The sequence below is a fragment of the Schistocerca serialis genome, chromosome 3, assembly GCF_023864345.2.
Source record: "Schistocerca serialis cubense isolate TAMUIC-IGC-003099 chromosome 3, iqSchSeri2.2, whole genome shotgun sequence".
Taxonomy (NCBI): Eukaryota; Metazoa; Arthropoda; class Insecta; order Orthoptera; family Acrididae; genus Schistocerca; species Schistocerca serialis.
This window is the reverse complement of record NC_064640.1, coordinates 320,309,135-320,330,514: the sequence shown is the minus strand read 5'-3', so window position 1 is coordinate 320,330,514 and position 21,380 is coordinate 320,309,135.

Genomic DNA, 21,380 nt, shown 5'->3' with positions numbered 1-21,380 from the left:
AGTATGAATACCTGCACCTAAAAGTCAGATACACTTAGCTTCAGCTCTGTACACGAGCCAGTGGCTGCTGTGGCTGATTCTTCAGAGCAAGGCGGCCCAGCATAGGTGACTCACAGTCTGGCACTGCTCTCTGTCCAATTGTACTCGAAACGAAGGAACTAGTCAACTACCACAGATGGCAACATGGGGCGATGTGGGGCAACGTGGAAGACCCTTCCTCTGGTGCTGTGTTTCCTTAAAAATAAAGACCTGGTCATTTTCATGACCTAATCATTTCCATGTCCACAGATGGTCAGATCCAAACTTAGGGCAACTGGTCTTATAAAAAGTAGTATGTTTGTGACATCAGTAGAAAATTCATGAATTCTATATGCGACATGTCTGCTATCAATCGCCATGCGCTACTGAATGAGTAATAGCGTTAGGGAAGATTTGCTAAACAAGTCAGCAGACTCATTACTACCTATAGGGTGAAAGACATGTTTATGTATCCATTGGTTCAGACTGCCATCCTTGGCATAACAGATAGATTTGGACCTGCAAGAGGAACAAGCATCCTTTGCCTCAGGAAGACAAAGTCAGTGCCCATCTTGAATTCCAACATGACAATGTAACACCTTGATTTCCCACCAACTTGTACTTAGGACTACTATCCTATTTCCATAACGACATCAGGGCAAAACCTGGGCTATGTTTTAATTTCCAACCAAATTCTGAATTTCACAGCACTTTATTCATAGGAGAAATGGCATATGTCAGGTGTGTGACCTTGGGAGACAATACGGTATATGAATTTCCCACTATTTTCCAATTTTCCACCATTTTATACATAGGGCAATTACCTTATTTCGGAGTGTTGGGGTAAATCTGCCAACATGGCATGACGTAATAGGGGAGGCTTAAAAAATGGCTCTGAGCACTATGGGACTTAACATCTATGGTCAGCAGTCTCCTAGAACTTAGAACTACTTAAACCTACCTAACTTAAGGAGGACAGCACACAACACCCAGTCATCACGAGGCAGAGAAAATCCCTGACCCCGCCGGGAATCGAACCCGGGAACCCGGGCGTGGGAAGCGAGAACGCTACCGCACGACCACGAGCTGCGGACAGTAGGTGAGGGATTGAGAAGGAATTCCACATGTCGAAATCGTGATCGTAGAGTGTTTATCAGAGTTTTCAGCTCATTTTGTAAAACAGGTGTTCTTCCAAGTTCACATTTTTCTTCTGAACAGGTAGTTTAACGACATATGCAGGAACAGCAACGCATTGTTGAAATGGGTCAGTGTAATTCTACTACCAGCACATGGCGACTTTCTGCATTTATCAGTGTCCCAGGAACACATGTATGGCGAACATCAGACGAAGAAAACTTCTACCTATTTCACATACAGCGTTTCAACAATCCTCGCAGTGGCGACAATGACATATGACTTGCATTTTGTCACTGGATAAATGACAATCGTCATTTTCTTTCATTAATACTATTCACTGATGAAGCAACGGCATTGAATCAACAGCACGTGTAATAGTCATCGATGGTCGCTGGGAAGTCCACACACTACAGTGCAAACCAATTTCCAAGTTAGTTTTTCAATTAATATTTGGTGCTGCATGATCGGTAGTATAAAAACTTCCAGCATGCTTTATTGTAGGTCAGCAACTTTTGGTTGGCTGCGAAAAACCAGCCAAAGTTTCAAGTTTCACTTATTTTTTTATGTACTCGACTACTAGTTTTTGGTGGGGATCCATTTTCAAATCATGGTAACAGATAGTAAAATGGTATTTATGAAAGTGTCAAAAATGTCAACAATGTGTATGTATTATGAAGTGCAAACGGACAGTTACAGTGCATCGAGTTAACTGTACTCGCTATATGCGCTGTAACTATCCTTTTGCATTTCATAATACTTACGAGTATACGTTTTTAATATGGTTTTTGCATTTTCGGAAATACCATTTTGACTATCTACCAGGATGATCTGAAAACTGATCCCGTCCCGAAACTAGCCATCGAGAAAATAAAAAATAGTGAAACTTGCAACTTTGGCTGGTTTTTCGTTGTACTGATCAGTATCATGTTGATAGATCCAGTTACCTGACAGAATTACGTACATTTTTGGAAAATTTGCTTGTTGCACACTTAGAGCTATGCGGATTGCACAGTACTTACAGTATAACGGAACCCCTCCACATTTTACCAGTCGCGTGAGGGAACGTCTCAACCGCACTTACCCTAATCACTGGTACGGAGTAAATTGTCTATCAATATCGCCAGATCTTACGCCATTACATTTTTGTTTATGGGGTTGGATGAAGCCTGTGGTGTAAAAACGAAAGGTGAATACGCCCAACATGAACACCGCTGCCTTCATTACGGAACGTGCATAGGCTCTCTTACAAGTATACAATATATTTTCCCAAGAGTGCACAAATGCAATGAAGCTGACTGTGGCGTATATTGTGAACTGTGCAACAGCTGCAATGTATCGTGTACGATAATGCATAGATGTGCCTATGTTAAAAATAAGTTTTTCTCATTTGTTTCTTTGAAAACCGCATGTTGTAGGGTTTACTAAATGTTGTGCATATGTACACGTGTAAACCTGACACTTTATTGAATAATAACGAAAATAACTAATAATGTACACTAAATACGTTCTATCTCAGAAACCTTTCAGAATAGGACCTATATTCATATGAAGATTTTTGCTTCAAATGATCGTTCCTGTCATATACTTATATATTGATCATTCCTCCTAGAATATCCTATACATGTGGCTACTGCTGATCTTGTGTCAACCATATATGAAAACTGTCAATATTTGGCGTGGATATTCCATGTAGTTAGTCCCAAACAGGACATGAAAAATTCCTGCCATGTTGTCTTATACATCTGAAAAAGCGTTACGTTCACTGTTTAAACAGTATATAGCTTTCCTCTGTAATATGTTAAATACAGAGAATCCGATTCTTGTTTTGTATGTTTTGAGAAAGAGTCCAGTCTTACTTTGTATTCTGATTTTGCTAATACACAGAATTTCCGTTATACATATACTTTTTTCCTATGGGTGGTTTTTAGGATTATTTCTTCATTTTGTTAGCATTGTATCAAATATGGAAGAAGATAATTCTTTAACTGTAACAGTCTGCGACAATTTTCTTATTTAGTGTTGCATGTGATTTTAGGGCAAAGATAGTTTGGTTGTAATGTGTCTCATTGACCCATATTCTGATTACTTGTGAAAATTGCTAAAATCTGACTTTTAGTAATTGTCTGTTTCCTATTAATTTCGAATGCGTTGTTCTATTGTGTCATGATATTAAGTCGAGGGTAGCTAATGATTTTGTTTTCTTGACTTCCGACCTCGGACGTGCTGGCAAATAGACTACGGAAGCAATTAATAGTAATATTGTTATTCCTTCTCTCTGTTGCTTCTTTTTAATTTCTTTAGTATCTTCTTTGATTACCTAACGTGTAGCAAGTACATATCTCCTATAATATAAAATGTTGTTTAGACATGATTAGTAGCAAACGAAGGTTGTCTGTTGCAATGACTCATGTAGATGTCGATAATAACACCCAATGTGCTAGATCCTGTTGACAGATTATCTGGCTGCTATAAATATTTCCATTATATGTAAAATAGTTGTAACTTAGGACTAGCTAGACGAATTCTGTGGATTCAGTAGTCTTCGGGCATGGAAGTCTCTTACTGCTTAGAGGCAACCCTGAACGATTTAATGAAAAAATCACAAAAGGAATTTTGCTTCAGCTTAGACGGTTTGCTGCCCTTTCCCACTCTTCAGCGAGGAACTTAGTCTAAGTAAAGATTGTCCTTGTGGTTGAGTGCAGTATGTTAAGATAAAATCTAAAAGTATTCAGCAGCGCTGGTATTGACAGAAAGAATGTGTGGCGGGAACATACGTGATGATAAGTACGCGAAGACAGCTCAGAACATATAGCTGTGCTCGTTATAGCTTTTCGTAATCATACCTGGTAGTAGAATCCTGATCACACGTTCAACAAACGGAATAAAGAGCACAGTACTGTGTACAGTACAGTTCGCATTCCTAGTACACCACAGTGAATACTTCTTACTTTTTATGGGCCAAGGGAAACATATCTGATAATTTCTTCCGTAAATAGCCCAGAGTAAATTAAGTACTATTGTGTCTGAGAATAAATATTGAGTTGCGCTGCAGTCGGTGAAGTTAGCTTGAGCGTGGAAACGGGACCGGGACAGATGACGGCCTTGGACTTGCTGGCAGTTCCCAAGCGGGGAGCCACACGGCTCTCGCCTCTCACCCAAATATCAACCTGATCTCAGAGACAGCCCAAATCCTGCCACGTCTCTTTACTGCAGCTATACCTCCATTCTTAAACATGGATTCAGTTGTCTTTCACCACTCTTCAGAGAACCGTCAAATTTTTATGAGCATGCATCTGCTATTTCTCGTAGAACCAGTAACGTTTACGTGAGGTGCAATCTTGTTAGCAACAATATCTATAATATGTTGGCACTGATTTAATGTAGTACACCATTCTCTCTCTTAATATGACACCCTAATGCTCCATTAAATACCTACATTGGTAAGAAAAATTATAGGGTAATTCCTGATAACCACTTTTTATTGAAATGTAAGGTGAGGGAAGTAACACCCGTGCATCCAGAATAAGTATAAATATCGAGATGCTGCTTCCGCTAAGTTGTAGTGGACGGCGAATTTAGGTCCCCAACTATGAAACCTACTTGTTAAAAAATGGAACTACGTATAAGCTTTTTTCCTGTGACACTGGAAGGACACTTCTAAGAGGACTTCATAGCCACAGTAATAAGATAAAACTGCTGCAAATCATTGTCACGCCGTCAGGAGACAAGGTTCCGCAAACGTCTGTGACACTATACCAAACGAATGCAGACGTGCAACTCAGGTACAGCTACCGTACTTTTTGCTGTGATTATTACATCGAGTGCTCAAAATGTTGACCTTGAAATTTGATACATGGTGAAAGCGATTACGAAATTTATTTCATATTTACGGACGTCGTAGGTGTTTCCTTGCTTTCAGGATGTTTTACTTTGCTCAAAGGATGAAAGTATTTAAGGATCGGAGGAAGGAAACACTAGCTCTCAGTCTAGTAAGGACTAGTCTTATCATATTATTTGTTGTGTTTCCTAATGCACCACTTGCTGAGACCTAGTAGTTTCATGTGTACCGTTAGAAAAAACTATCTGCTACATAATTTTGTTTTGTTTTTATATTTATCTTCTTGTCTTTGACTCTGACCAAACATACAGTGTGTCCCAGAAGGGGTTGTAAATATTCATGGATTTGACAGAAACAATCATTCGAAGCAAAAATTTCCAGTAAACGTGAGTTCTAAAATGCGTACTTCAAGAGCTATGAGCACTTATTTATCTTCTGAATAAGTACGCGTAGCTCTTAAGGTATGCATGTCAGAACCCATGTGTACTAGATAACTGTTCCTGGACTTGGTCGATACTACCTCCCGCCAAAACATGGAAAGTGTACAGCTAGTGGTAGAAGAGATTTGTTTCACTATATTGAAGATGTCGAAGTGTTTATAACTCTTAATTTATGCATTTTAGAGTCCATGTTTACCAGACATTTTTGCTTCGATTAATTCTTCGTGTCATGTACTTGAATACTGATCATTCCTCCTGGCGCATCCTGTATAGGATGCAACAACTCAAAATACTTGGGGTTTAGCGAGTTCTATCACCGATCCCTTCAAATTCCCGAGGTGAAATTCCTGGTGAAGGTCCAGGATCTTTTGTGTTTCCCGAATGACCAATCCAGAGATTTTCATATGTTCTGCTAAGGAGCTGTGTAATTATCAATGCGGAATGTGCATGATATCCATCATACTGTTACTGGATGTCTAGTGGGTATCTTCAAATAAACGTGGGAGCTTATATGTTAGAAGCTGTAGATACATGTGTAAATTTCGAATCCCATCAGTAAAACAAAGACCAAAGCAGCTAGTCTAGAAGAGTCACACGTTGACATCCCAAAGTAGTAGTTTCTCTGCTTCTCTCGACATTTCCAACTGATAAATAATGCCTATTGCGATGACTGGTTTGTCTATTGTTTGTAAATGCAGTTTTTACGTAAACAAAATCTTGCATAGAAACGCGACGTCACAATCAAGTCTTCTTAATCCCTTATTTGGCAATATTGCTCTGAATCAGAATCAAAGTTGTGCACTTTTTTCTGCAACACGTTTCATGTTTAGTCCTTGGATAGGAATTGGTGCTTGCAAACAACATTTAAGCTCGCATGCACAGCTGTATTCTGTTGTCTCTTGCGGAAAGTTCCTGGGTAGTATGTATCTTTATCTGACACCGTGTAAGGTTACGTGCGTACCAGTTACCGGCGTAGTAGTTTCTGTCGACTTTGTAGCGCTGTTGTTTCTTGTACAATGAACAAGAGGAAGTCTTGAAGGTGAGTTATTACACAAACGTGTTTGCGAATTGTAACCTAGAATATTGCAAATGGACAGATCATTTCCAGGAGAAGAAGCCTCCCTTTGACCACTGGGTTGGCAACACGTCCTCAAGAAGAGGAAAACGATATGGTCGTTTTGGTCTTTGGCCACAGCGTGGGTCAAAAAGGAACATGTGGGCCTAACCTTCAGGGTTATTCGACTATAAATTGTGGGAAATGAGGAATAGTTCTGTGGTTTGTACTAAAAGAAACTGTTTTAAGAAATTGCACATGAAGTATTGCAAATTCCAAATATTTTTCACCCAAAGGGACAACATCATAGTATTCATATCCTAGTAACCATACGCTTTTTGTGGGCACTGATACAGGCAACTTACTGTACTTTAAAAAATGTATGTAAAAGCGTTTACGTAACAATATACGTTTAATCTAAGTTACTTAGTATTTTTCTTTACAGTATTTCTGTGTCTCAAATAGAGGGTTAAATACCATTGAGAGGGTTGTAACCAGTTCTGAAATTCATTTCCATCACTTTGTGATAGAGCCATATGTGAAAAAGATGAAATGCTTTGGAACATGGCAGTCACAGAACACTCCTTAGCATGATCCTACGCGTATATGCAAACAACCACATGAAGTAGGATGAACGTACACCCTGCATAGAAAAAATAATGCTGGACGTACCCTCACACGGTAAGAGGTGGGAATGCGTAATTCGCCGAGGCTCAATGCCGAACGTGATACTTTTGATTGTCCAGGTATTATGTTGTGGGGAGTCATAATGTTGCATCGGCGTACTGACCTCCGAATATTTGAACGCGATACACTCACCAGTCAGTGTTATTGTGATATTGCACTCCTCCCCCCTTGTGTGTCTTTTCTGGGATGCATCCATCCCGGTATATTTTTATGGACGACAATGCGCAACCGCAACGAACAGCGCAGCTGGAGCTGCTTTTAGAACAGGACGGTATTCGGCTCCATCGATTTACATCCCATCGAGCACGTGTGTCATGCGTTGAGGAGACATATTGCAACACATCCACATGCACCAATGACCATCCAGCACTTATCAACCCCGCAACTGGAGGACTGACATGCCCTAGCACAGGACGTCCTTACAAACATTGTGGCAAATATGGTAGCACTTTGTAGAGCACGCACTGCCGTCAGAGGTAAACACACATCCTAGTAACAACCATCTCACGCCGTTTGCAATGTCCAGGGGACCATCATCAATACGGTAATTATTGTCTTTGCATTAAGTGTCATTCCCGTTGTCTCATTGCAATTTCTTTCACTTAAAATGTAGCAGTTCTTTCTATACATAGCCCACGTTTTATCGATTTACGTTACTTGGCAATGACACATCATGCGAAAGTTACATTCGTCCTTACTACCTTTTGGTTCAAAAAATCGATTTTTTTAAAATTGCATTTTTGGATCCATAAAAGTGTTTAGAATCCACCCCTGAAACGGTTTTTCCGAATACGGAACGGAAATATTTGTTATTCGCGGTTGAAAAAAAAAATGTACCTGCCTGAAATCAGCCTTTTTCACGCACCATTTTCTTTCTTTCGGAGGACGAGCTATTTTACCGGTGCTAGGGAGGAAACACACAAAATTCAAATGAAAGTTTGAACTCGTGTGTTTGTAAGTTAGTCCCCAAGCATTTGCATTCTGGTGCGAAGACGGTGGAGATTGCGACTTTTCTGGCGGTGAACAGCTTCAACGAATGGTATTCAGCAATTCTGAAGACCATGACAACGATGGACGTCATCCTGGGACTCTATTCTACGCAGTTTGCCAAGCATTCGGACGACCACCGGATTCAAGCTGCCGAAAACCGCTTGTCACTGGCCGTACGAGCGGCTCTGGAGCAGCGCAGGATGGCTAACACCCCACGAAATGACTTTTTTTTTTATCGCGCGGTATGGTAACTTCAAATCTACTGAACCGATTGGCATGATTCTTTGTTTCCGACGAAGCTAACTAAATTGTCTAGGAGTTGTACCACTTTTATTCCGATCCATCAATTATAAATATTTTTACTTGGCTGATGAAGTCGAAAAATCGATAAAAAAAACCCTATTGTTTTCAAATGGCAGCCATTTTGTTTCCTATAGTCCAAATTAGTTAAGCGAGGTACAACTCCTAAAGAATATTATACACTTCGTTAACGTCAACTCAGTTTTGATATCAGACGAGCCGGCTGACCTGTGACATACCGCGCATGGAGGTCTACATAGAAATTTTGTTTCGTTCCGACGGCACTTCCGCCTTTGCTCTTCGACATTTCCGGTCGAAAAAATTCCAGTTTGTAGAGGAAATATCAATAAACATTTTGATCAAAATTGACATTGATATCTGTAACATATCCCGAGAAAAAATTCTCAAAGAACATGCTTTTTTCGGGCCAAAGATAGTAAACTTCCCCTTAAGTTTTGCAAACAAGTGTATTAGTTGCATTTCTCTCATCAGTTGCTACGCTTTTTCATTGGAGATTTTTATTATTTACACTTACGGCTTTGAATTTTTAAATAATGGCTACAAATGGTTCAAATGGCTCTGAGCACTGTGGGACTTAACATCTTAGGTCATCAGTCCCCTAGAACTTAGAACTACTTAAACCTAACTAACCTAAGGACATCACACACATCCATGCCCAAGGCAGGATTCGAACCTGCGACCGTAGCGGTCGTGCGGTTCTAGACTGAAGCGCCTAGAACCGCTCGGCCACTCCAGCCGCCTAATGGCTACAAAACCAGTTCTTGGACGCTTGGCACGACCAGGACATGTTTCAACATAAACCTGCATCACTGCACTTATTGGTGACATTTTCCATAAACGATTTTTTCCAGTGTCATATAGATTTTGGAAGTCTGAATAGGTTCAGGAGCAAGTTGTCTGACTGGAACATTAGAACACAAACTGATTACGTTCAAGCGCACAGATATATACACGAACCGTACCTGAGTTAAGTGTTGGCTTGTACCTGGTGCAGTAGGGCAGACGTTTGTGGAATATCTTCTGATAACTGAACTGTGGTCTGCGGAGTCTCTACTTTCACAAAGACCTTCAGGGTTTGACAGTGATCATTTAATCGCATTAATCCGCAATGATCCACGTCACTTTGTTCGAGAACTGGCAAATGTGCCGAATTGTGATCATTCCATCATAGTGTGATATTAGCATGCAATTGGGAGGTTCAAAAATCAGGTGGATGGAAACCTCATGCTTTAAGACAAAATCACAAAAGTCAGCTGTTGGCCATATGTGCATCTCTGCTTGCTCGTCATCAATTGGCTCGTGAGCAACACCCACCATTCCCACCCTGTGTCCTTACTGGTGACCGGAAATGGTGTCTTCATGTTAATATAAGGAATAGAAAGGAATAGTTCAGATCAGACAAAGCAGCATCTCGCCGTCCAAAGACCATAAAATATAATGCTATGCATCGGATGGAACAGCGACGGTGTGGTGTCCTACAAATTGCTTCCCCGAGGTGTAACCATCACTACTGACGTTTATTGTCAACAACTGAGAAGTCTTGCAGACGCAGTCCAAGCACAACGACCAGGAAGTCTGCGTGAAGAGAGGCTACTCTACGATAACGCCCGCCAGGACTCTGCTAGTCTAACAAAAAACACTATAATGGAGTTGGCTTTGGAGATCATTCCACAATCACTTTATTCACCTTACCTTGCTCCCTCAGATTTTCACCATTTCCGCTCTCTATCGAACAACCTTTAAGGAGCTTCCTTTCTGGATGAAATGCGACGAGTTTTTCGCCTCAAAATCACGTGATTTGTAGAGTCGCGGAATCGAAAAGTTACCACAGCGTTAGCAGACTGTTCTAAATAGTGAATGAGAATACAGTATTGATGATTAAAGTCTCTGTTATGTGCATCTGCTTTGTTAAGCTCGTAGAAAAATGTTACGAACTTGTGCACCAACCCAGTTTTGATCACGTCTGACAAATGTTATCTAGTTGAAGTCCTCTTATAAGGCTCTTTCTATTTTCACAGAAAAAGTGTATAGTTCCATTTTAGAAAAAAAATCGGCGTCATAATTCGGCAGCAATAAACCTTGTAAATTACTTGTTTAGGCCAGAAAATTCATTACCGTTTCCGCTGTAGCTCAGCGAAATCAGCACCTTGGTGTATTAACACGTTATATATATGGGGAAGCCTGTCTTCGCTGCCTCATCCTGTAAAATTACCATACATAGTGTGCATAGTGGATATACTTTTAGATATAGATTAATATATAGGAATATATGAATACAGATGCTCAATAACTCTTCACTATTTGTCTCAAGACATGAGAGGACAACTTTTCATGAGACGGAAACTATAGAAACAGGGGAAACAACAATAACAGTCTCTGCCTCTTACCGTTGTAGCATCCAGGGAATAGGATGCAATGGTGGGTTTTACACTAAGGTCAGGACGACGTCAGGGAGTCGACGGAGCACCATCCACGTCCGTCGGTATCACAGCTCAGAAAGGTAGAGGTCTGTCTGATGCCTGAAGGTGTTATTAAAACAGTATTAAATATTTATTGTCCACAAAATACAACAGTAGATGCATCTACGTTCTACATCTACATCTACATCTACATCTACATTTATACTCCGCAAGCCACCCAACGGTGTGTGGCGGAGGGCACTTTACGTGCCACTGTCGTTACCTCCCTTTCCTGTTCCAGTCGCGTATGGTTCGCGGGAAGAACGACTGCCGGAAAGCCTCCTTGCGCGCTCGAATCTCTCTAAGTTTACATTCGTGATCTCCTCGGGAGGTATAAGTAGGGGGAAGCAATATATTGGATACCTCATCCAGAAACGCACCCTCTCGAAACCTGGACAGAAAGCTACACCGTGATGCAGGGTGCCTCTCTTGCAGAGTCTGTCACTTGAGTTTGCTAAACATCTCCGTAACGCTATCACGGTTACCAAATAACCGTGTGACGAAACGCGCCGCTCTTCTTTAGATCTCTGTCTCCTCTGTCAACCCGACCTGGTACGGATCCCACACTGATGAGCAATACTCAATTATTGGTCGAACGAGTGTTTGGTAAGCCATCTCCTTTGTTGATGGACTACATTTTCTAAGGACTCTCCCAATGAATCTCAACCTGGCACCCGCCTTACCAACAAGGCGTCAGGGAGTCAGTGCTGGCAGAAGCACAAACTGTGAGCATCTTCCCACATCTCATAGCCCTAGTTGCAGCAGCATAGTCAGTGGTGTCAGCAGCAGTGTTGTCACGAGACCGCTGCCCCGCGGACTTAGCACACAGCGCTGTCCTTGCTGTCGAAGGCAACCAGCAGCTTCCAAATGGCCAGGACGCCCATGACATTGTTATAGACTAAACACGAGGAAGGTGTCTACCAGCTCTCCTTGGAGTACTTGAGGACATACAGAGAAGTGCTGTGGCCTCCTGCAAGAGAGAGAGAGACTGGCGCCATCGAAGTCTACCACAGAAATGGAGGTAACTGTCATCAGTGGTATACCCCCACGATGACAGATGACGATTTGCTCCCAGGACTTGCTAGTTAGGCCTCCATAAGGCCTGTCAGATGGTGACAGCCACAGCTCCCCATCAGCCTTGACTCGGTGCATGGCGTTACAGCTCACGGAGACTAAGTTCCTCCATACAGGACTTGCTCCATGGAACATCGAAGGTGACTAGACATGCAGAGGATCGACCGGCATAGGTCTCCCCTCTCTACATGAGGACAGCAAACAACAGAATTCCACCAGAACAGAAGAAGTATTTATGCGGGATGGGTTCATGTGCTCTGCTACGGTGAGGCAGCAGTGACATAATTTATCCAGCTTTTCTCGTTTCGTTAGCCCTTTGGTTGCTTCAGGAATTCACAGCTTCACTTTACTGGTGCTTATGACAGTTACTCTGTATCCAGCTTAAGCTTCCTTGTGACACTCTGGGCTGTCATAATTATGACAATAGCCCTCGTCCCATGATGTCATTTTGCTGTGGACTCAAATTTCTGCATAGGTAAACTGCGTTAGTAGCATTAAAATACAATGCCAGGAGTCTTTGTTCCACCTAAAATTAATCATAAAATCCTCTTTTAGCCTGGGTTCACAATACAGGCATAATACTAAGAGGATTGCATTAATTGACTTAATTAATTAGAAAATTTTATGTTGTGTAACGAAAGATCTGTGTGAGACTTGCGTGGTACATCTATCAGTGCCCACCAATCTCAGACTTGCGCTAGATGATTGTCACAACCAAAATTAATTCAGATGTCATACAATAACATTTTTCTATGGTACAATGTCAATATTACAGTAATAAAAAGACTGCATACAACTGACACAGAGAAGACTTGTGTATAACAAATTTGTATTAGAAGGAAATCCTGTGAACATGATGGCTCAAGAGAACACAATAACTAACATCAATTAATGTAATATCTGACGTCTTCTGCAGCAGAGAAAATCTGTTGATCTGATTTTGGTGTTTACACATTATGTAACAGACTGAACTGAATCCAAAATGGCCTCAAAATAAATGAAATATTTTAAAAATGAAATCAGGTGATTATGACCTACTGATTAAAAATACTAAACAGTGGCGTCTGCCTTGTATACACAACACAAAGTAGATGAGTGAGAAAAATCACTTATACCACTTACGGTTTTTACATAAAATTGTCCTTCGGGAAAAATCGAGAAACGGTGAAAACAGTGACAACTGATACTGTGAGATGCAACTCAGTTTCATAATGTTGTTACATGTAGCTGCACTTCTTTTAAGCGATGGCCCTTCTGTCGGTAAGAGTTTGCTGTACCTTGATATCTGACGACACATTTGATGTGCTGGCCGACATACCGCTGACAATAGGTGCATGATTCCTTTGCAGTTTAACTCATGGGCTGGTTGCCTACCATGGCAGCCCCTAAAGTTAGGAGGGCAGCCCCCCCCCCCCCCCCACTGTACCTGATGCAAGAGCCACTCCTCACGGCTGACCACAGTGTGTCTGCTCCTTGAACAGTTGTACAGCTCAATTAGCAAGATTTCCAACTGTGAGCATCATAAACCCAGCAAACGATAACCGTGTCCTGATATTTTGCAGTGACTGATTCTTATAATGAATATGACTGTCCACCAACAGGAAACTTAATATAAAAGTGCTTTGATTTGATGTCTTAGATCAGTTTATTTACTCAAAAATCAAAGCAAATCAAAACATGGTTTCTACAGAAAAATGAACTGCAAATCCTGACATAGACAAACTCATTGCTCGTTGTCTTATTCAAATCTGGTTACCTCAAAATACCTTAACTTTTACAAACTGCCGTTACCTTACTTTGGGTCTGTCCATGTGATAATCTAAGTGACATGTGTGCTACCCAAATTACGTCCAGAGAGGATGGTGCGATCAAAATTAGGCAATATATTCTAACAGTAAAGGCTGGTGAACGTACAAAAATGACACAGAGGAAGACACAATTCTTATTGTTATAAGTATGGTCAGAATCATTCAGCAGTCAACTGACAAAAGCTGGCTACTGAAAAATCCTCAAAACAATAAGTATAATACCCCAGGAAATAACCCACAGCTGGCAGTAAGCCAAAACAAAATTTAATGTAGCGACCACACCGAACACAAAATCTCTAAACCCTCCTCATGTCACACACAAAAGTTACCTCTCACATCATAGCACGATTTGTTACACCATTTAGAACTCTAAACAATCGATAGAAACTAAGGGTTTCCTCAAAGAAATATATACCATCTCACCACAAAACTTATTACACACGATATGGACAGAAAGAAAAAAAGGAAAAAATGAGGCAAGGCACTGTGAGAATTAAAAGTTTAGATGAGTAATACATAACTTTTTGTTGCCTTCCATCCTCAATTCTTTTGAATCATAAAAAATAATACATATGATCAGGATATTCTAACAATTGTTGTTGACAGAAGCTTCACAGCATTATCTTAAACATTTGCAAAATGGGCATATGCTCACGCAGCATAAAAAGATTGTATCATTGAGGCCATCAAACGTAGGCATTGAAGAATAAAAATATGATTTTTGAGACACATCTAGCTCCAATGTCCTACACATAGCTTTACCCCTGACTTTCCCCTAACAGGGACAAATATGTACAAATGGTAGCAACCACGATTGTCATAAAATGATTACTTAAAGACTTATTGCTAAACACATACAAGAACTTACGGGTTGGGGGCACACAAGTAAATAAAGCTACCTACGTAATTAATACAAGTTATACAACATTAACTAAAATAATCCTACTCTATGAACGACTTCAGATGTCATAAGTAATGTGTCCCAATTATGTTGTTTGTCCGCATTGTCTCTAGGATGGCAGCATTTGCGAACACCATGCATTTTACCCAGAACGGCCTAATGTACTGGAAGAATAGCTTTCGCGATCAATTCTTGACCTTGTAATAGAGGTGGTGGTTTCTCAACAGAACCTTCTGTCCTGCATAGAAGGAACTTTGCCGTGTATTCTTTGCATTCCTTCTCTGCTGTAGCAATGCCACTTTTCTCATATTTGCAGTTATTTCTGCAATCGTCTGTGCCAGGGCAGCTGCTGCAGCAGATGAGCAATCACATCACTTATCCTGTGCTCTGGTTGCTGATTCATCAGAACTTTGGTTGGTGACATGTTGGTTGAGTCGTGAGGAAGCTGATTCACCACTAACTCGAAATCCTTGACGTACGTATCTCAAGTATAATGCCCTTTGTTGCAGTAGATCCAAAAAATCTTTCCCAACTCTCTCACGATTCTCCCTGCTGTGTTTGCTTTTGGGTGGTGTGTGGAAGTGTGAACTCCCTTTATCCTCCTTCTCCATAACATTTCCCTCCACGCCTTTGAAACGAAATGTTTTCCGTTGTCCAAAAGCCCATGTTTGACATTCCCAACCACACCTAGGAAGTTCTGATGAACGCTTTCGCTACAGAGTTCCTGGTAGCCGTTCCCAGATGTGTCAGTGTGACGTATTTCAACACTAACTCGACAGTTATGAGAATGTAGTGGAAACCTTATATTGTTATCGCAGTCGGGCCCACAAGTTGATGGCCATACAATTAGGTAACTTCCTAGAAAGAATAGCAGAAAATGGAATGACTTGCTTTGTGGAACAAGATTGTGCCTTGTGACACTTCATGCAGACTAACATTGCCTTTGTCACTCACAAGTCCATGCTGTTAAAACATGCGATTTCTTTCCGTTTGCTAGTACACTTCTCTGGACCCAAATGTTTATAGCTTAAGTGAGTGTACCATATCAGCTTATTGATCAGCTCCTCTGCCACAAATACCACCCTTGACGATTCATTTGTCTGTCTAGAGCGGATTAATATATTTTTTCTCAACAGGTAAAACTGCCTCAGCGTTGGGAAACCCTTAGTATTCATCTTCTCTTTTGTTTTATGCGGTGCTGTTTCCTTATCTTGTTCTTTCCTCACATTTTTCAGGGCATCGTCAATGATGGTTTCGTACAGCAGATCTTTCCAGAACAGGCTATCAAATCTGCTATCATTGATTTCCTTCTCCGTGTCACGAGTTAACCCCAGTACTGAGGGTGATAGTACGTCGGCAATGACAGTTTGCTTCATTTTAAACGAGAATTCCTGTAGCTAAAGGGCCCAACGAGATAGCCATTCAAGGAAGAGTTTTGCGCACAAGAAATCCTTGTCATTGAAGTTGATGGACACAGACCCTGATGCCATACACAGTTCTCTCACAATGGCGCTGTCTTGTGTTGCTTGCGTGTCACTTGGCTGTAAATCTTCACAACTGTCCCGGTCATTTTGGGCACTACACCAACTCTCTGCTAGGATGGGTGCATTGTGATGCGACTTCCTTTGCTTCCACTGAGTCCTCCTGGCTAAAAATTCACCTTGCCTCTCTAGGTATTGCTCAGCTAGCCTTGTCCAATTTCGAAAGAAATTAAATCACAACGAACTACTGTGACTCAATGATCGCTCAGTCTCTCTCCTTAGCAGCTCATCATCGCATTTGAGTGAAGTAAACTCCTGAGGTTTTACGTATTAAACTGGTTCTGTAATTTCCGTTTCAGGCTGTTCCTCAAGAAGCTACTGACTTTGAGGTATCGAGGAGTTAGTTTCCTCTACAATATGCATCATCTGAGAAAGTTAGGTGTTTGTTTCCTCAGCTTTCTTCAGTTCTGACTAAGCCTGGGTCAGCCTGGTCACGATGGTTTCCACTGTCTCTGTAATCGTGCCTAGCTGTTCGTCTACTGATTTCAATCATAAATCGTATTTGCTGTCTGGTTCTGTCATTTTTTTCTATAACTTTTTACTGTCAGAATCGGCTTTCCTATCTCTCTTCACTGCTTTCCTGTCTACCTCCTATGCTTCTTTCCTGTTTGCTTCTGCATTTATCCTGTCAGGTTCAGATAGTTTCCTGCCCGCTTCGGCCTTTTCTAGCGTCTGCTTTGCCCAGAGTGAAGTATCTCACATATATCCGAGATCCAAGCTGCTTTGTGTAATGGCCGACTCTGTTTCGCAACCTTCGCTTCTTTCACACTGCTTGGTTGTCGGTGTAATTTCCTGGGTTTCCTGCTACGCAACTGTTACTCACGCCTCTCCCCTGCCTTCCGACGCGATTTCCTCCAATTCCATTTAGTGCTCCAGGCTAAGAATTAGCCTTGCCTCTCCAGATCACTGGCTCGCTTCTGTCAACAATAGGATCCTAAGATGACACCGGCAGTGCAGCGTCCCAGTGCGAAAAATGCAAATCTTTTCTCCCAAGGTTACGAAGATAAAATAGTGGCAGGGAGTGAAACAATATCGCATACCAATACGTGACAGCAATGTCACAGGTGAAGCACATCCACCAAATCTTGGCTGACTCGTTTCATATTTCTAAAGAATAAAATCTTCGTCTTCTCTAAATGAGTTATTTTACTGATATCTTCTGGTAGATACCCCCCGTATATCGTCCCTTTCCGTGAATTTGAAGCCAGAGACGTCATTGACCAGAGGGATTACGCAGATTTTATATGTGATGGGCAGCTGTTGGCAGGGATCATACGATTTTTGATGACATGAAAAAGAAATTGGTGTGCTGGATATGGGGTGTATGTCGAATGGAGGCTTGGCTGCGGTTGGAGCAGGTAGATAAATACTGCTCTGCTGTGAACTTTCATCATGGTTCAGAAAGTTAGTATGTGGAAGTAGATATGTGCAATTAAAAATTTCGTAGTCTTTCCCGTATTAAATGCTTCATCGTTATTTTCGGCATTTAGTGACTTTAATTCTCAGTATTTTCCAGTGAGTCTTTGTGTTTGGATCCATGTGTGATCAGGTTGGATTTGTGACGTCTGGTGGTTTCAAATAGACTTATGGAGTGCTCCACATTCGATATATTAATTTAACTAACGTCTGTACAACATTTATGGTATTTGCGATTTAAAATTTTTCACTCTTGAACGAAGTTTTATTTGTTTTTGTGATTCCACGTGGTGCAAGCCAGAATCTTAACGCTATTCAGGTCAGTTAAATCATCTCATCGTCTTCCTCGCTCGATGTAAATTATCTCCTTCGTGTTTTTTAACTTACCCAGCGATAACACTGCGTAATTTTTTTGGGATAAGATATAGGCTGCTTCTATTGTATAAGTTACACGTAGTAATGAGATAGCATTTCAAGTCGCTACTGATACCATGTAGACCACAATATTTCTCAGCTTCGTTGAATTGATTAAAACACCAAGCTAAAAATTATTTCTTAAGCTCCTTTCATCCATTATTGTAATTCTTACCGAAATTGCTATTATCAGCAGACATACTTGATACAAGATGGATTTATACGTCGTGTGACTTGTAGATACCACGTCGTTGCATTCGATACTGTTCTTAATTTGTTTCGTACTGTGAGAGGTTGGCCGCGATCAGTCACGGTTAAAAACTAATGCAATTTTCATGGTATTTCTTTCATGTGGCGATGCACATGGGGCAGATGAAGGCTGCTGTCCAACCGATTGCCAGTAGTAAGCTATTAAATTCTCCTGAAGTGGCCCTTCCCACCCCGCCCCCCCCCCCCCCTCCACGCCTTGCAAAATGATCAGAACAGTTATTTCTGTTTACAGCCATGAACAAATAGATATACATCAAAGCCTTTGTCATCTAAGAGCCTTTGTCTCATACATGAACGATTACTAACTGTAATGTGTTATACCAGATATTTCATAGTGCAGTGAGTGGAGAGTTTGAAGGCTATAATACTAAAATTGCGGTCTAACATATTTAACCTTCACTAGAATAAATATTGAATTATTTGGATTTTCAAACTTTCATTAAATTATAGATATCAGGCGCAGTTCCTTTCATTTGATGATGAAATTGAATACATACAGATGTGGGCCCATTACTGTAGGGCGTGAACAGATTCTAAGAGGTTACATACTGGAGTAGGGAGATTGTACTTGGTTGCTGCACAACCAGTACCGTGCCCAAAATAATGATAGATTCAAGGCACAACCAACCTTTTTCAGCATCACTAAGGCCAAAAGAACATTCTTTACTTAACTTTATAGATAACATGTCATAACCACTAGATTTTTTTTTAATTTAAAGATTTTGTGGTGGACATCACTTTTCCTATTTAGCGAGAGTTATATTGGTATAACTGAATTTTTTGTAATGGCTGGTCTGGGACAGTGTACGGCAGCTTCTCCAGCATCTGGGAACCTCGTCTTTTCAGTAGTAGATATGAGAAAGTTGTTAAAGGTTTGAAGGATTTTACACATCTTTCACCAGTGCATCATTCACTCTTAAAGCTATAAACTGCTCCTTATCTCTCAAGCTACAACTATCGTCCTTGAGTATATCCCATATTCTCTTTATTTTTTTATTTGAGGAGACTACATTTGTCTTGTAGTGTATTTGCTTTGATTTTATGTTACTATGTTCAATATTTGGCCATACATCTTCTAATAAGCTACAGCATCAACATCAGAAGTGTTCCTAACACAGTTGTCTTTTTGTCCTACAAGTTGGTTGTATTCTGTGAGTATTCCATTGTCTTTTTGGAGACTTTTATTTATTCTGAGTTACTTTTGGTGGAAAATAATTTTTAAATAAAGTAAGGACTTTATAAAAATAGTGTAGCATTTTTTATTCATGCCATGAACACCGAATAAATCACTCCACTACATTTTTTTTGACAAGTTTTCTAATGTAATCAATTTTTGACTTATTGACTATCCTCATAAGCTCAGATTTAGTAGATGAAATATCCCAGTCAGTTTGGCCATGAGCTATGCTGTATAGAGTGTGGCATGGTGGTTAGTGTCACTGGCTATGGATTGTCAGTTCAGACGTGATCACTGGCATTTTATTATTTAGTGTATGTCATTTCTGGATGATTATAAAAAATTATTAACTTTCCATATTTTGGGATCATCGATGTTCGTATAAATAACAGCACTCTCCATCTAGGATATTAGTTCTCTTCTTGCTGTCCGTAGTAAACATTCATTAGTGACCTTTCTTTTGTATTTGAACGTAGGTGTGGCTACGACATGTTACTGGGTCAGTGAAACTCTGAGTGTAGTCTGCATTGATGCCAGATTTTTCCCTATGATGCCAGCAATGACATCATGTACTGTTGCCAGATCTCGCCTCCTCCCTTCTACGACCTCATAGGCTAATTGTCCTACGTATAAAATAGTGGGAAATGCCAAAAACGGAACGATATTCAAATACATCCCCTCATATGATCTCACTGTGAAAGTAGGGCAGTTGTAATAGGTGTCAAATGGCGGAAAATTCAAAAAACCTAGATGGGCGTTGTTCTGTCGGCATGAAACTCAAAAAATCCAAGATGGTGATCCAAGATGATGGACCTGGGTATATGAGCGCAATACTGCGACGTCAAAATCCAAGAGGGTGGTCTAAGATAGAGGACCTGAGAACACAGACACAGCCCTATGGTGTCAGAGTCCTATATGGTGGACCTGAGGAATATGAGCACAAGCAGCATGGTTGTCAGGTCACTTGGGCTGCATATATAATTTAGTCCTCAGCTTAAAATATCAGAAAATTAAAAAATTGTTGGTTTCACTACTTCTATAACATTACTGTTAATATCGGTAAGAAATAAGGCTTACTATAATTTCAACTACATATTTTGCAAGGTCATCCAATGACCCACTTTTAACCACTTTTCAAGATCGTCTTCCACAGACACGTGCAAATTATCATATATATGCGACTTTTAATGTAAAAAAATGACTACTATGTGTGTGTTCTATAATAAGATAGGTCAGGTTAATTATTTATTGAAGTGAATACTGCTCAGGCCACTACTACTCCATTGGTAGTGTGCCGACAGAATTCACCCATGTGTTGCACAGAAGTGAGCCATAAGTCCCTGCTCCTCAAACCTCATGTCGAGAGCGATCGGCAGATGCACATCAACACTTCACATGTGCTGCGCCATGCAGGGTCAGTGATGGTCGACACAGCAGGCCAGCACCTGTCAGCAAGAACCTTGTACACTCAGGACCATAATACAGAATAGCTTTAGAGCTGGCGCCAACACAGCTAATGATGTCATACTGTGCCCAGATATCTGGCTGACAGACATAAGTGTGCCTGCACTACATGTTTGTACCAGCAGTTTCGAATGCAAGTAGATGCCTGTTGTCCAAATTGGGCTTTGTTGTCCCACCATAGATGAGCAAACTATTTTACACTCAAACATGCTTTAAATAGTTACACACACACACACACACTAACCACAGACTTTAACAAGATGAAACTCCAGTACAGCAGTCACATAGGAACTGCAATGACCACATTCTTCTTTTATATATAACATTATTATCCACCTTTTTGTTGTATATAGGCTTTTGATGCGATAGAA